Here is a 12,554-nt window from a genome sequence, read left to right as displayed (position 1 = left end):
ACCTCACTTCTGTTTCTACCATAAAATTTCCATGTGTGACTGCCTCCATCTTTTCTTCTTTCCTACATCTGGGATCACATCCATCTCCTTACTATCCCTATTCCGAACTCACCATTCCTATAATATAGTGTTTTTTCTTCTCATTTGGATGCATTCTCTTCACTTGGGCTTCATTACTAAACTTTCCATATTTTATTTTCCTATGTACGTATGTTAGGTCCCTACACTACTAGTGTAACCCCTTATTGTTATTAGTGACACTCCCTTATTTTATTTTTGTGCCCATGTAGTCCCCATATTATTATTATTGTTCCCCATAGAAGCCCACTACTGTTATTATTGTGCCCTTACATTGTTATTGTTATGTTGACTCTGATTATATTGTGACCCCTCATACTCATATATATATGAACGAGTCCCTGTCATTTGTATCATCCAAGAATTGCTTGTTTGTGAAATGTAAATGAGGTTTCCCCATCTAAGAGGTTATTTTTGAAGTCTTTGATCTCTCTCTTATTCTATTTTGTGAGTTGGTTGCATAACATTTGGTATCAAAGCTTTTGATTCTAGGGGTTCGCTCCTTCAAAAAGGTCATTGTGGAATTTTTGCTATAGCGTTTTTTATACAAATTTTTAGAATCTTAAATTAAAACCCATTTGAGCTGAAATATTGATGAACCTCGTGTTCGAATTCCAGAGCTTTTCTCACTATGGGTTTGGAGATATGAGATGAGGAAGTTAGGGTTTTTGCAAGCTCCACAATTCAATCTCAAACAAGTGATCTTGGAAAAATCATCATAACGTTCTCTCTGAGCATTGGATTCAAATTTAGTAAACATTGACAAAAATAGGACGGACTGTAGTTTGTTGGTTATTGTTTTTAGGGCTGAAGGTTGAAACAATGAGATGTGGCACTTCATACAAGTTCTCTCTACTAGACTAGTCTATAATCAGGTCATCATGGGAGATTGGGCATAATGATTTCTTGAAGAATCCAATCTCAATAAGAATTGTCGAGTTGGAAATAAGACTCAAAGTGTTACCATAGGCCGAAATTGCAGAACTTGGAGATCTGAAATTACAAATTTATGGTCATTTCAAGATTGATCTCCTAAAAGAAAGAAAAAGGGATATGAGGAAGTTTGATGGAAAGGATCCAGTAACTTTGATACTACAGATGGAGAATTATTTCGTTCTACATGATGTGAAACTATTACAAAAGGTGCATATTGCATCTTTTTATTTAGAACCGAATCAGTTTGTATAGTAAAAAGAGTTTGTTCTCGTAAACCACTTGTCAGCTGGTCAATTTTCATGGAGGAAATGATAACACATTATGAGGATACAAAGAGGAACACCTTCTTTAGCCAAATGGTATATAAAAAAAAAGGTTTCAACGGAAGAACACATTGAGGACTTCCAAAAATTGAATATAAGGGTAAATGATATTCCAGAGAAGTAGAGGATTGTTGTGCTCATAAAGATTTTAAAGGATAACATTCAACATGAGGTTCGTCTTTGTGAACCTGATTCATTGGAGAAGGAATTCAAGTTGGCAAGAAAAATTAAAAGAAATATTATGGCAGCAAGGGATCCTACCACTCAAAACTATAATGATGCAAGTGTTGTTACTCCTATCCTTCCAAAACCTACGAGGTTGACACCATAATAATTGGAAGAAAAGAAAGAAAAAGGGATTTGTTACAGTTGTGATAGAAAATACACTAAAGGTCATAAGTGTGTTGAGAAGAAATTATCTTACATTGATTATGAAGAGGAGGAAGAAAAGGATCAAGAAATGTCAAAATAAGAGGACATACACCAGGAACCAAACATAGAGAAAGAAGAAATGAATCCAACCATATCTTGTAGTGCATTAGCAGGAATTACCGCTCCTCAGACTCTCAATATAGATGAACAAACAGAGATAGTGAATAAATGTTTGGAAGGTGTTGTGCTATTCAATAACCCCCCATTTGTTAATAGTAGTAGTCAATATTACATTAATAAATGGGGACCCTTTAAAAAATCTTTCCAAAAATAAGTTTAGCATTTAGGTATTTTCTTTATTAATTTTGGAATAAAACAAGATATCAATCAAACCTCTTTTCAAAAGAACTAGTAAATGGTTGCCTTTCCTGCATATCACATGGTTAAGAATGATTTAAAGCCTTGCTAACCCATCAAATCTAGCAAAAAGCACTCAAAGAAGGACTTCATGCTAAAATGCTTTGAAACTACTAAGTTTCTTATATAAACTAGGTCCTTAGGTATTTCTCATCAAAGCTAAGTCTCGCAACGCATACCGCTATTCGTAGAAGGCTTGCCTTAATAAGTTACCTCAAAAACAAGTGAAATGCGAAATTTTGATCACATCATTTCGCTTACCACATCGCATTTCGAGAATTTAAAAGAACACCGCAAACTTACCTCCCATCGAAATTGTGAAATGCGATCAAGACCCGGACCCACTCCCTACATAATTTACAAACAAATCTTTAGGTCTGCCACTTAGTAAAAAAGCCTTTACATAGAAAACCTAACAAATGAGCTATGTCTTAGAAATAATAAACGAGCAGCTCGCATCTTGCAGAAACATAAGACACGGTAAGAAAAGAAGAAACGCATAATGCGATTTGTGATATTGCTTAGCAAATCACAAAATCGGCATTATCACAATTTGAAGGCCCGCCACCCTAGAAGCTTTCTTCCCGGCTTACGATGTGGACGTTTATGAGCATTAAAGCTAAGAGATAATGAATATTAGTGGGCATTTAGTGAAGGTTAATGGAATTTATGTGTGGAAATCCATTTAACGTCATATGATATCTTCTTACGTGCATTCAAATAAAACTCCTTTTATCACCTTTACAAGTTATCTGTATCATTCCATTTCACATTCATTATTATCTCTGTATATCTGATAGTTGTTCTTTTTCTCCACTTTCAGGAACAATCCACAAAACAAATCTTTGGGAGTGATGGTGAAGAAAGGTAAGGCAGTCACGTCTAAGAAATTAGAAATCACTCCCCTATTTTTGGATACTACATGCAGCAAAGATGGAGGAACCACTACGTGGGAAACCATGTATAATATCTTAGAAGAAGAGGACCCAAGACTTCTGGAAACAAAGATCAGAGTTGACGGTCATGATTCCTCAGATGCCTCCATTTTCGAGACAGCGTGCTCATTTTTGCATCGCATAGCTACGCACCCGAAGATAATCCCTTATAGAGATATGGTTAAATGGGTTATTGATGATGCCGATATCTCAGATGGAGAATTCAGGAATCTCAGATAGAGAATTCAGGAATCTCAGATAGAGAATTCAGGACCAGAAGCCAAGAGGTTATGGGATCTTTGTCGCTGGACAACCTACGGTTTATGTACCCCATACTAGAGCGATAAGTCATCTACAACAAACTGTTCGTTGAGAAGTTTCCCAAAGAGAATGAGGACCCAATAGACTGCACCCATACCTGGTCAAATAATGAGGGCAAAATAAAAAAAGACAAAACAGTATGTACTCTATTGCGTCTATTTCTCCCCCTCATAGTTTTGCAATAGCCATGCTATGTAGGATGTTTGGCAAGCCTAATAGCACTAAATTTTCCCAAAAATGGATGCCATTAATAGATGTAGCCGTAAACACAACTATAATGAATTGGGCCCAAATTTTGTCTAATAATTTAGCAAAGGTAATAATCGATTATAGGAGAAAAAGGAATCTCTCAATGAGGGTTTACCCTCCATTTTTTTATGAGTGCCTATATCATGGATGAAATTTATTTTGGTTCAAAGTTTCTTGTCATGGGATGGAAGTGGACTATCCAAGATCCACTTCCCATTCATATATACCATAAAGACATGTGGGAATCTCAGTTTCAACCACATTTTTACAAAATTTGTCATGGAGTCATGCTCCCTATCCACAAACAGATTTACAACCGAGATGCCCCCAGATTTTCCAAGGAAGCTGAGGTAGATATCCTCCTAGTGGCCAGATGGTTTGGAGAGGAAACATTCACGTATATCAGGGTATTTGGCAGCATTACCTTGCCACATGTCCTCCCATACTATGTTCCGGACAAATTAATCGCTAGAGAGATAACCTATCAAATAGCTAATGAGGTGGGCTAAGCAAAGCATTGAAGGAATAAAAAAGGGCCATTTGGTCTACATTCCCTTTCCAGTGTGGAGAATTTGCACTACACGATTTGGGGCATGCATTTAAAGAAGAAAATATCATGTTATCCCTATAATTACCTAAATTCTTGGGTAGGAACTATGACCCATTTGTCACTGCTAAAGACTTTACTACCATTGTAAAAGTGAAGGTATTCAGTCACGAGGAAGATCCATTTGATGACATCTTCCTACAGAAAGAGACATTCACATAAGTGAAGCACATGTCATCACTACTTTTTGACCAAGAAGAGTTTGAAGCATTTCATCAACACAGAGGAAGGAGATTATTAAAGGTCACATTGAACCAATTGTGGATTGAACCAATAAGGGAGCTGACTCCCAGTGTAAACCTAGAAGGAAGTTCCAGAGGAAACTCTAGAGATGACTCCCATGTAGAATCCCAAGAGAAATCTACCAGGGAGTTAGAGCACTCATAAGAACAATCACATAATGGGAGAAGCAAAAGTAAGGAGTCAGAAAGAGATACAACCCAATCTATAGAAAAGATAGCTGAGCAAACTTCAGCTAAAAAAAGGCTGAAATTCATTCCACCTCCACCCAGCCAATAAAATCCTTGGTGATTGATTTAGACGAATAACGGGAGAACTTTAATAAAAATCTCCATGCAGAGAAACAAATGTCAGAGCTATAGACTGCACAACACAGAACAACTCAAGAAATTAGAGTAGAGAAAACTATAAATACTCAAGAGGTAGAGCACATTCCTGTCACTCCGACCTCTGAAATTGTTTTTAGGATTGAGGAGAATCCTCCTTTAGATGTATTCTATTATCTCAAAATCAGGCCCTGGAAGGTTGCAGACCAGGAAGACTTCAAGTAACTGTTTCAAACCAATCTTTTAGCTAAGGCTTAGCCTCCTTAGCCCGAGAGGGCTTTCTCAAAGGGTTAAAGGTTTTTTATTATGATTAAGATGACTAACTCTTGTGAAACAAAGAAAAATGAAAATGGTGGAAACACAGCTAACAAGTATCCATTGGGCTTATGGAGTCATATATGATTCAGTATTAGTAGTAGGGTTGGCTTTGCATAAAAGTCAAGGCATTCAGATTTCAATATATGTAGAACACACCAAACACATAGAAGGCAGTTTATGAGTATATGAATGAAATTAGAACACTGTAAGCGATTTCTAAGTAATCAAATACTCATAACATTGTAGATAACATGAAAAGAAAACAAAAGAAACTCATACATTGAACTCTCTATGATTCTTGAGAAGCATAAGCCAGTACTGTATTACCAAAAAAAACAGAGTCCTTACATAAGCCAAATATCAGAGCTTTTTTTTCATAAATTTCCAACCCTCTTTACATTGCTCTTTCTCCTATATATAGAGCTCTTCTACCTAAATGAGATTCCTCGTCAAGCATGAGGGGAACTTGAAATCTACTTCTAATGACACCTATTCAAACTTTAACTACCCATTAAATGTAACAAACTACTACTAGACTTTCTAGAGATCTAAATCACATAGGAGTCTAACTCCATATTATGCTAATAATAGCCTTAATTACAATCATTCTCGTCCTTTGACAAGTGGTCTTTTTTAGTTTGGATGTGGTGAATGTTCAAAGCTCCATAATGGTCCTCAATGTCACATCTTCTCCATTACCCATGAAACATAGGAAACTACCCCTGTTTATCGGCCTTTGGTTTTCCTCAAAAATGTTCGAATCTAATGAACCATGCTCTTCATCTTTGATTATACAAAATATATCAGAATGACACGTCCTTGATGTGTTGTCAACCTCTTCCATGTGTGAAGAAAAAAGCTCCTCCAAGCTGTTTGACATATCTTGGACTGTAGTAAATGTGATCACTTTATGACAAAAAGTTTAGACTTGGATTCGAATATATGTTTCCTCCACCTGTCTTGACCTTGTTGAAAGTTGATATCTTTAGATGATCCCTTGAAGATATTCCCTTTTCAAAAAAAACTTCCCTTTGTATTTCAAAATTAGTTGACTGAGTTTAGATTATGTAGCTTCAACAGTTTTGTAGCGTGCTACGAAACTGCTGTGCGTTAGTCATCATCTTTAGCAGTTTCGTAGTGCGCTACGAAACTGCTGTGTAATTCCTAAAAACACAGTTTCAACCAAAATTTTGCTATTTCGAGCCTCTTTATATTTAAACATCCTTTTCAATTGCTCCAAAGCTTTTCAAAACTGAATGGAAAAGTATGATTCTTCAAGTAGGATTATAACAAGGAAGACCATCAAAATCTGAAACAAAACCTTACTTGATGTGTGACTGCCTTAAGGAAATTCTTTCTGCTGGCTTAACTGTATCTTTAAGTCTTCAATTTGTTTCTTCATGACTTTGATCCCAGATCTGAGGTTTGTATTGACCTTTCTGATAAATTGAGCTTCCTTTATTGCAGGAACAGTCCAGCTATGGAATTGAACATTAAAATCAACCACCTCAGGTATTTGAAATGTTTGGTCCTCCCACCGAGCTTGCATTTGGTTAAAATAAGCCTCCTTAACTGCAAATTTCCTGGCAGCTTTCTTCAGTCTAGCAATTTCAAAGTTGGCCAATTCCAATCTCCTTTTCAAGTCTTCCACACTATCTTCTTCTTGAATGGTAACTGCTTTGCCTGTATCCTTCCTTTCATGAGGCTGTTTCACCTCCCCTATTTCATCTGCTCTTGGTAGTACCTCCTGTGTTTGTTTAAACTTCCTCGTTATGGGTCTCCTGGGCTTAAAGACAAATTGATCAACCTGATCATCAAACTTGATTTTTTTCGAGGCTTTGACTCTCTTAGCCTTGTCTTTTCCTCACCCTATCAAATCTTCTTGAACTAGTGGAGAATCTTCAATGTCAATGGCTTGCAATAAGTCATTTAAGTCTCCCTTTGAAACAGGGCTTTCTTCAATAATCCTTGATTTGACTTTTTATTTAGCTACCTAGCTCCTAGTCCTTCTTCTTTGAACTCCTTCACTTGTGCTTGATTCATGTGCAGCTTCTTTGACCTGAGCTTTCTCTTTAAGGGACTGCTGGGGTGTATCCTGGATAGTCAGTGGCTTGGTGAATTCTCTTACTTGTTTCCTAGCCTTCAACTTTGAAAACCTCCTGGATCTTGTTTCTGCCTGATGGCCAGTTGTTGTTGGAAGATCTTTTGCAGCTTGAGGACTGAGTCCGGTCTCGTTCTTGAAACCAAACATGAATATGAATGTGGGCCAGTCCCTACCTACTCTCTGGAGTTCATGCAGAACAATCAACTTAATTAAACCGTGGTGAAACAATGAAGTCTCACAGGCTTCTTTTCTTAGCTGCACCTTATCACACATTTTTCTTAAGCTACGAAATAAGTAAAAAGGTAAATCAATGGATATCTTTCCTGTAAAATGTAGCAGAAGCTTGAAATGGTATGAATACACCTTATTATATCTCCCTTCACAGGTAAGGTACCTTTGTATACAGGTAAGCAGATTGGCATATGAGTCTTTGACATAATTTCTAGGCACAGACTTGTTTAAATCTGAGTCAATGTATTCTGGCTTCAGAAACTCCTTGCAGGGAGTCATATCAAATTTGAAATTCTTAAACCAAGTTTCTTGTCCCCTTGGAATCTCAGTAACTGTGGATATTACCTCTGGTGAAACTTGCAATTCGAGCATCCCAACCTTTGAATTCAGCCCTGTGAAATTCAAAGCAAATTCCTTGGTGGTTTGTGCATGACCTCCCTGTAGTTTCTCACAAAAATTCCAACATCCAACCTGCTTGAATGCATGCTCAACTTCTTTGTGTTTCAAGATAATGTCTACACCTTCAGGTTCATTTCTTAAGCACCTGCCTGATCTGTGGTCTTTTCTTTCTGCCGATCCCTCCATGAAGGTTTGAAATGCTAGCGCTGCTTAAAATTCAATTTCTGCCTCGCTTGATAACTATGGATTCAAATTGAAAACTTGCAGTCTTGTTCTTCATGCAACGAATACAATTATCATTAAGATTGTGAATACCTGGCCTCTCTTGGAACTTGCAATCCGTGTGTACCAATGTACCTAGTGGCTGTAATGATGGAGATAAGCGGTTGGACATGATATGTGGAGTGTATAAGCTGACAATCGATGATGCAACCATAACTGAACTTGACAGATCTGACAGTTAGGAAAGATTCGCTGTGGATTGCACAAATCTCCGATTTCGTAGCGCAGTCAGTGTAAATTTTGAATTATGCACTACGAAATCACCTAAGACATGTTGCACTACGAAACTGCTAAAAGGATTTATGCGTTGCGAAAACACTTCAAAATGACTACATGCGCTATGAAATCACCTAAAGGGCTTTGTGGCACATAGTAACTTTTGAACAAAACTAACACATGGCTATGAGACCGGTGATGAATGAAAATGCATAGTTGACTCAAGACTCCTAAGACTCAGACTCTAAGGAAAACAAAAATCAAACTTAGAATAGCACCGACCTTTACCATCAAACTAATGAGAAATTTTGGCATTATAATTCTTAAGTGATAACATACTCTACAATCCTGCCCACAAAGCCGTTGTTAAAAGACAAAGGAAGAAAAGGAAGTTGGATGCTACATCTGCTAATACTTCTGATAATGAACCGATGGATATTGTCTGGAAAGACTCACCCATCGACCCATCCGCCAACCTTACTAGAGTGTCACAATTTGTATGAGCCTATGCTACGGTGACTATTGATAACAAAATAGAGGAAAATGTTGCTAAAGGAAAGGGAAAATAAAATCTTGTTGTTATAACAACAGCTTCAGCAAGAAAAATCTAACCAGCAAGTAGAATCACAGTTAGCTAAGCTCCAACAAAAATTCGAGCAAATGCAAATAAAACATCAAGCCAGGTTAGCAGAGAAGGAAGCACAAATACATGGAATAACTGATCTGCATAAATATGATCCAAAAATTGATCAGTCTATTACTAAAGCAGTTAGCCTTAACTCCCAGCCGATGCACCAAAAGGAACTATTATGTCGTAAGGTCTTGCAATGGAATTCCTATTGCAAGACAAGTGACAAATTGACAAGTCAAGTCATTGAGATGAGACTTGAATATGACGAAATATTCAAGAGAGTTTCTGACTTCATTACCTGGTAAAATTCAAAATATGGGAGAAAGGTCGACTTACCTAAACTAGAGGAATCACACATGGAAATTGTATTTGCACACTGGGATTCTAGGCTTATACAAGCAGAAAAAGCAATAACAGATGCTGCAGCAGCAACAAACAATGTTATTGAGAACATCAATGAAAATTTACATAGCGCCAACCTGGTAGCAGAGTCCATTCCAGGTTTTCTTCCAAATGTCAAACAACTTGAACAACATTGGAGGCAGGCAACAGAGGAAAAAGGAGAAGCAATTAGGCAAACGACTATGTTAAACTGGGAAGCATACTAGTGACATTTAGTGAAGCCTCACAGCCAGTGGATGAACCTGCGATGCCTAACCACTTCTACGGAGAAAATGGTGACAACATTGACCGACGACGTGTTCACTTGGCAGTTGAAATCTAAAATCGGATGACCATCACAGCTTAAGCTCATGACAGACATCTACGATCTTAAGGATCAAACACAAAGGCATTAGTCACCATGTTCATTTCTATTTTTGTTTTATTTTGTATAATTTGAGGAAGGTCGTTTAAACCTCCTGAACTATTTTTGTAATAATATATTTTTAGTTTTGTAGTTTGGTATTTAAAGGCCTCTCATGCATTTAGAGAGGGGTCCAAAATTTTTATCAAAAACAATCTTCAAAACATGCACTTATTCCCTTCGAGGAAGTTCTGGTGAAATGAATGGAACATGATTTATTTTATCTTATCTAGCATCTTCTACTGAAATTGCACTTTTGTACTCTTAGATGGTGTTGGATTGATTGGAAGTAGATCAATATTGCTGAATAACATGAGCAGGACTTATTACAAATGGTACTTTTATCTCGTAATTTTGTTTTACTTATGTATTAAGCAATAACTTCTCTTCAAGTTCTTTATGTATGAAAGTTTGAATCTTGGTTGTCATTTATTGAACTTTTGTATGGTGATGGCCTAAATTCTATGCTGAATTACATGAATAATTTCTTATGCAATATATCTTTTACAATCATTTCAGCTAACTATTTATTTGAAACGATAATTGTTAAAATGATTTCTTTTCTGATTGCAATTGAATAATCTTTATTACCAATTACTTTTCAAACATTATTGTAGATCACATACTTCAAATTTATTCCTGGGTATAGTCATAGCTAGATAGTGTTTAAATTAGGATATATACATGTGATTATTAGCTTAGATTAGATTACTTTTAGCTTAAACATTACTCCAAATATCACATATCACCCCATCAACGCTATCATAAATTAGACTGGGAAAATAGTCCCATTATCCCCAGTCAGAGCCACTACACTAAACGGAAAAAGGAACTTCCAACCAAGGGCCGGACTGGGTGGTTTTCCCCCATGTTGTAAGCAACGATTTTTGAGGCTTCAACATTTTGGTGCAAGAAGGAGGGCTTGACTGTGAATGGCAAGTAAATCCAAATCAGCAGGCCATTATAAGAGTAAAACTCCCTCACCAACACCTCCAACTTCTCGATTGCATTCCAAATATCTTGATCCTAAGTGAGAAGTTTCAAAGAAAACCACAGAACACACTGCTCAAATCCCAAAGAAGCTAGATCACTCCACTTCTATTGAAGCCCCTGAAGTCCAATCCTTGATTCATAAATTATAGGGGATTTCATTATCTCAAGAAGAATCCGAGTTATCCCAAGATAGTGATAACTCTCAATTTACCCCATCTCAACAGTTAACTAGAGCACATAGTGAAAAACTTGGAATCCCACTATTTGAATTCCCTCTGCCAAGTCGTAAGAAAGCTAAGAAAATACCAACTGAACCTCATAGCGAGGTTCTTTCATTGACACAATATTCATCTTCATTCATTCCATCTATACCATCATAAGATCAATCATCTGCTTCGCCACTCCAAATCGTGACTCACACATGTACATGAACTACATCCTCCTCTACCTAATCACCTTCGACCACTGCTACACCTTCTCCTACTCACATACCAATAGTGACACAGAATCCTCCAAGGCCATGGAGAAATCTAGGAGCTGTTAGGATGGCTGGGCCTTTACATCAATTTCCAGCTCATCCAGAGAAATGGTTACCCAAATTCAATCCTGATAATTGCCTACTTGCTAAGGAACATATAAACAATTTCATGTTGTCCATTAACTTGAATGAAGTAGTGGAAGAAGATGGAGTTGTAATATTATTTCCATATATTTTACAAGGAGTAGCAGGATCATGGTACTTCTCATTACCATGAGGTTCTACTCTGATTCGGGATGATTTTCAATAGTAGTTCTTAACTAAATTTGGAGATGATAGGTCCACAGTTACCCTAATTAATGACATATCCAATTTGAAAGTTGAACCTAAAGAACCAATAAAAGCCTTCAACTCTCGCTTCAATAAATTATTGAATAAGATACCAACAACGTCTAATCCTAGTGATGAACTCCAAAATGAGTGGAATATTTCTCCTGTCCCTTCAAACACAACTATTTTCGTTGATAGAGCTGCCAAACTGACTTTGGCAGAAAATATGAAAGAGGCAATAGCTGTAGAAAGCAGTAGAAAAGAAAAATACATTAGAAGAATGAAAATATAAGAAAGTGACTTTTAGGGATGACTCCAAGAAGAAACCACCTAAAGATATTTTTGATCTTGAAGGTTTACAAAAAGTCCTCAAAACCATGTCTAATGAAATGGTTGATATCAAAAAACAAGTAGCAGAGACCTCCTCTAAAAAATATTTTAGACCATTTAAGAGGAATTCCCTTGCTGATCCTAAACCCTCAAATGCTATATCAAATGCCGAATCATATGGAGAGGAAGATGAAGTTTCAGCAAACGAAGAACAAACAGATTATGAAGAAGTGGCAAAGTTGCAAGGAATGTGGGATTTTATTCTTCCCAGTGAAAAGACTGAAGAATCACTGCCTGTTGCCACCCAAAGTAAAAACCCTGTTGATTTTCCACAAACAAATCCAAAGAAAAAGGCTTAGATGCCTCCTCCAAGGGAAAAACAACAGGTAAGAAGTCTTCACCAAAATCCACTCAAACCACTCCTTCTCAATTAGATTCTTCACCTTTAGCTAAAACTCTGATAGTTTCTGATGAAATGGAATATAATATTATTGATGATATGAATAGGAATAGGGAAAAAAATCACCTTTCATGAGTTTAGCAAATTTAGACATCATTAGAAGCTACTCCTTAAAGAACTCAAAGCGGTACCTACTGCACCTCTTCCTGCTACCATGATCTCACAAGCCACCC

This window comes from Pinus tabuliformis, chromosome 4_1 (assembly GCF_031772625.1).
Source record: "Pinus tabuliformis cultivar Carrire ecotype Pingquan chromosome 4_1, CPIR1, whole genome shotgun sequence".
Classification (NCBI taxonomy): domain Eukaryota; kingdom Viridiplantae; phylum Streptophyta; class Pinopsida; order Pinales; family Pinaceae; genus Pinus; species Pinus tabuliformis.
The sequence above is the reverse complement of the archived record's forward strand: the minus strand, read 5'-3'. Positions refer to the sequence as shown.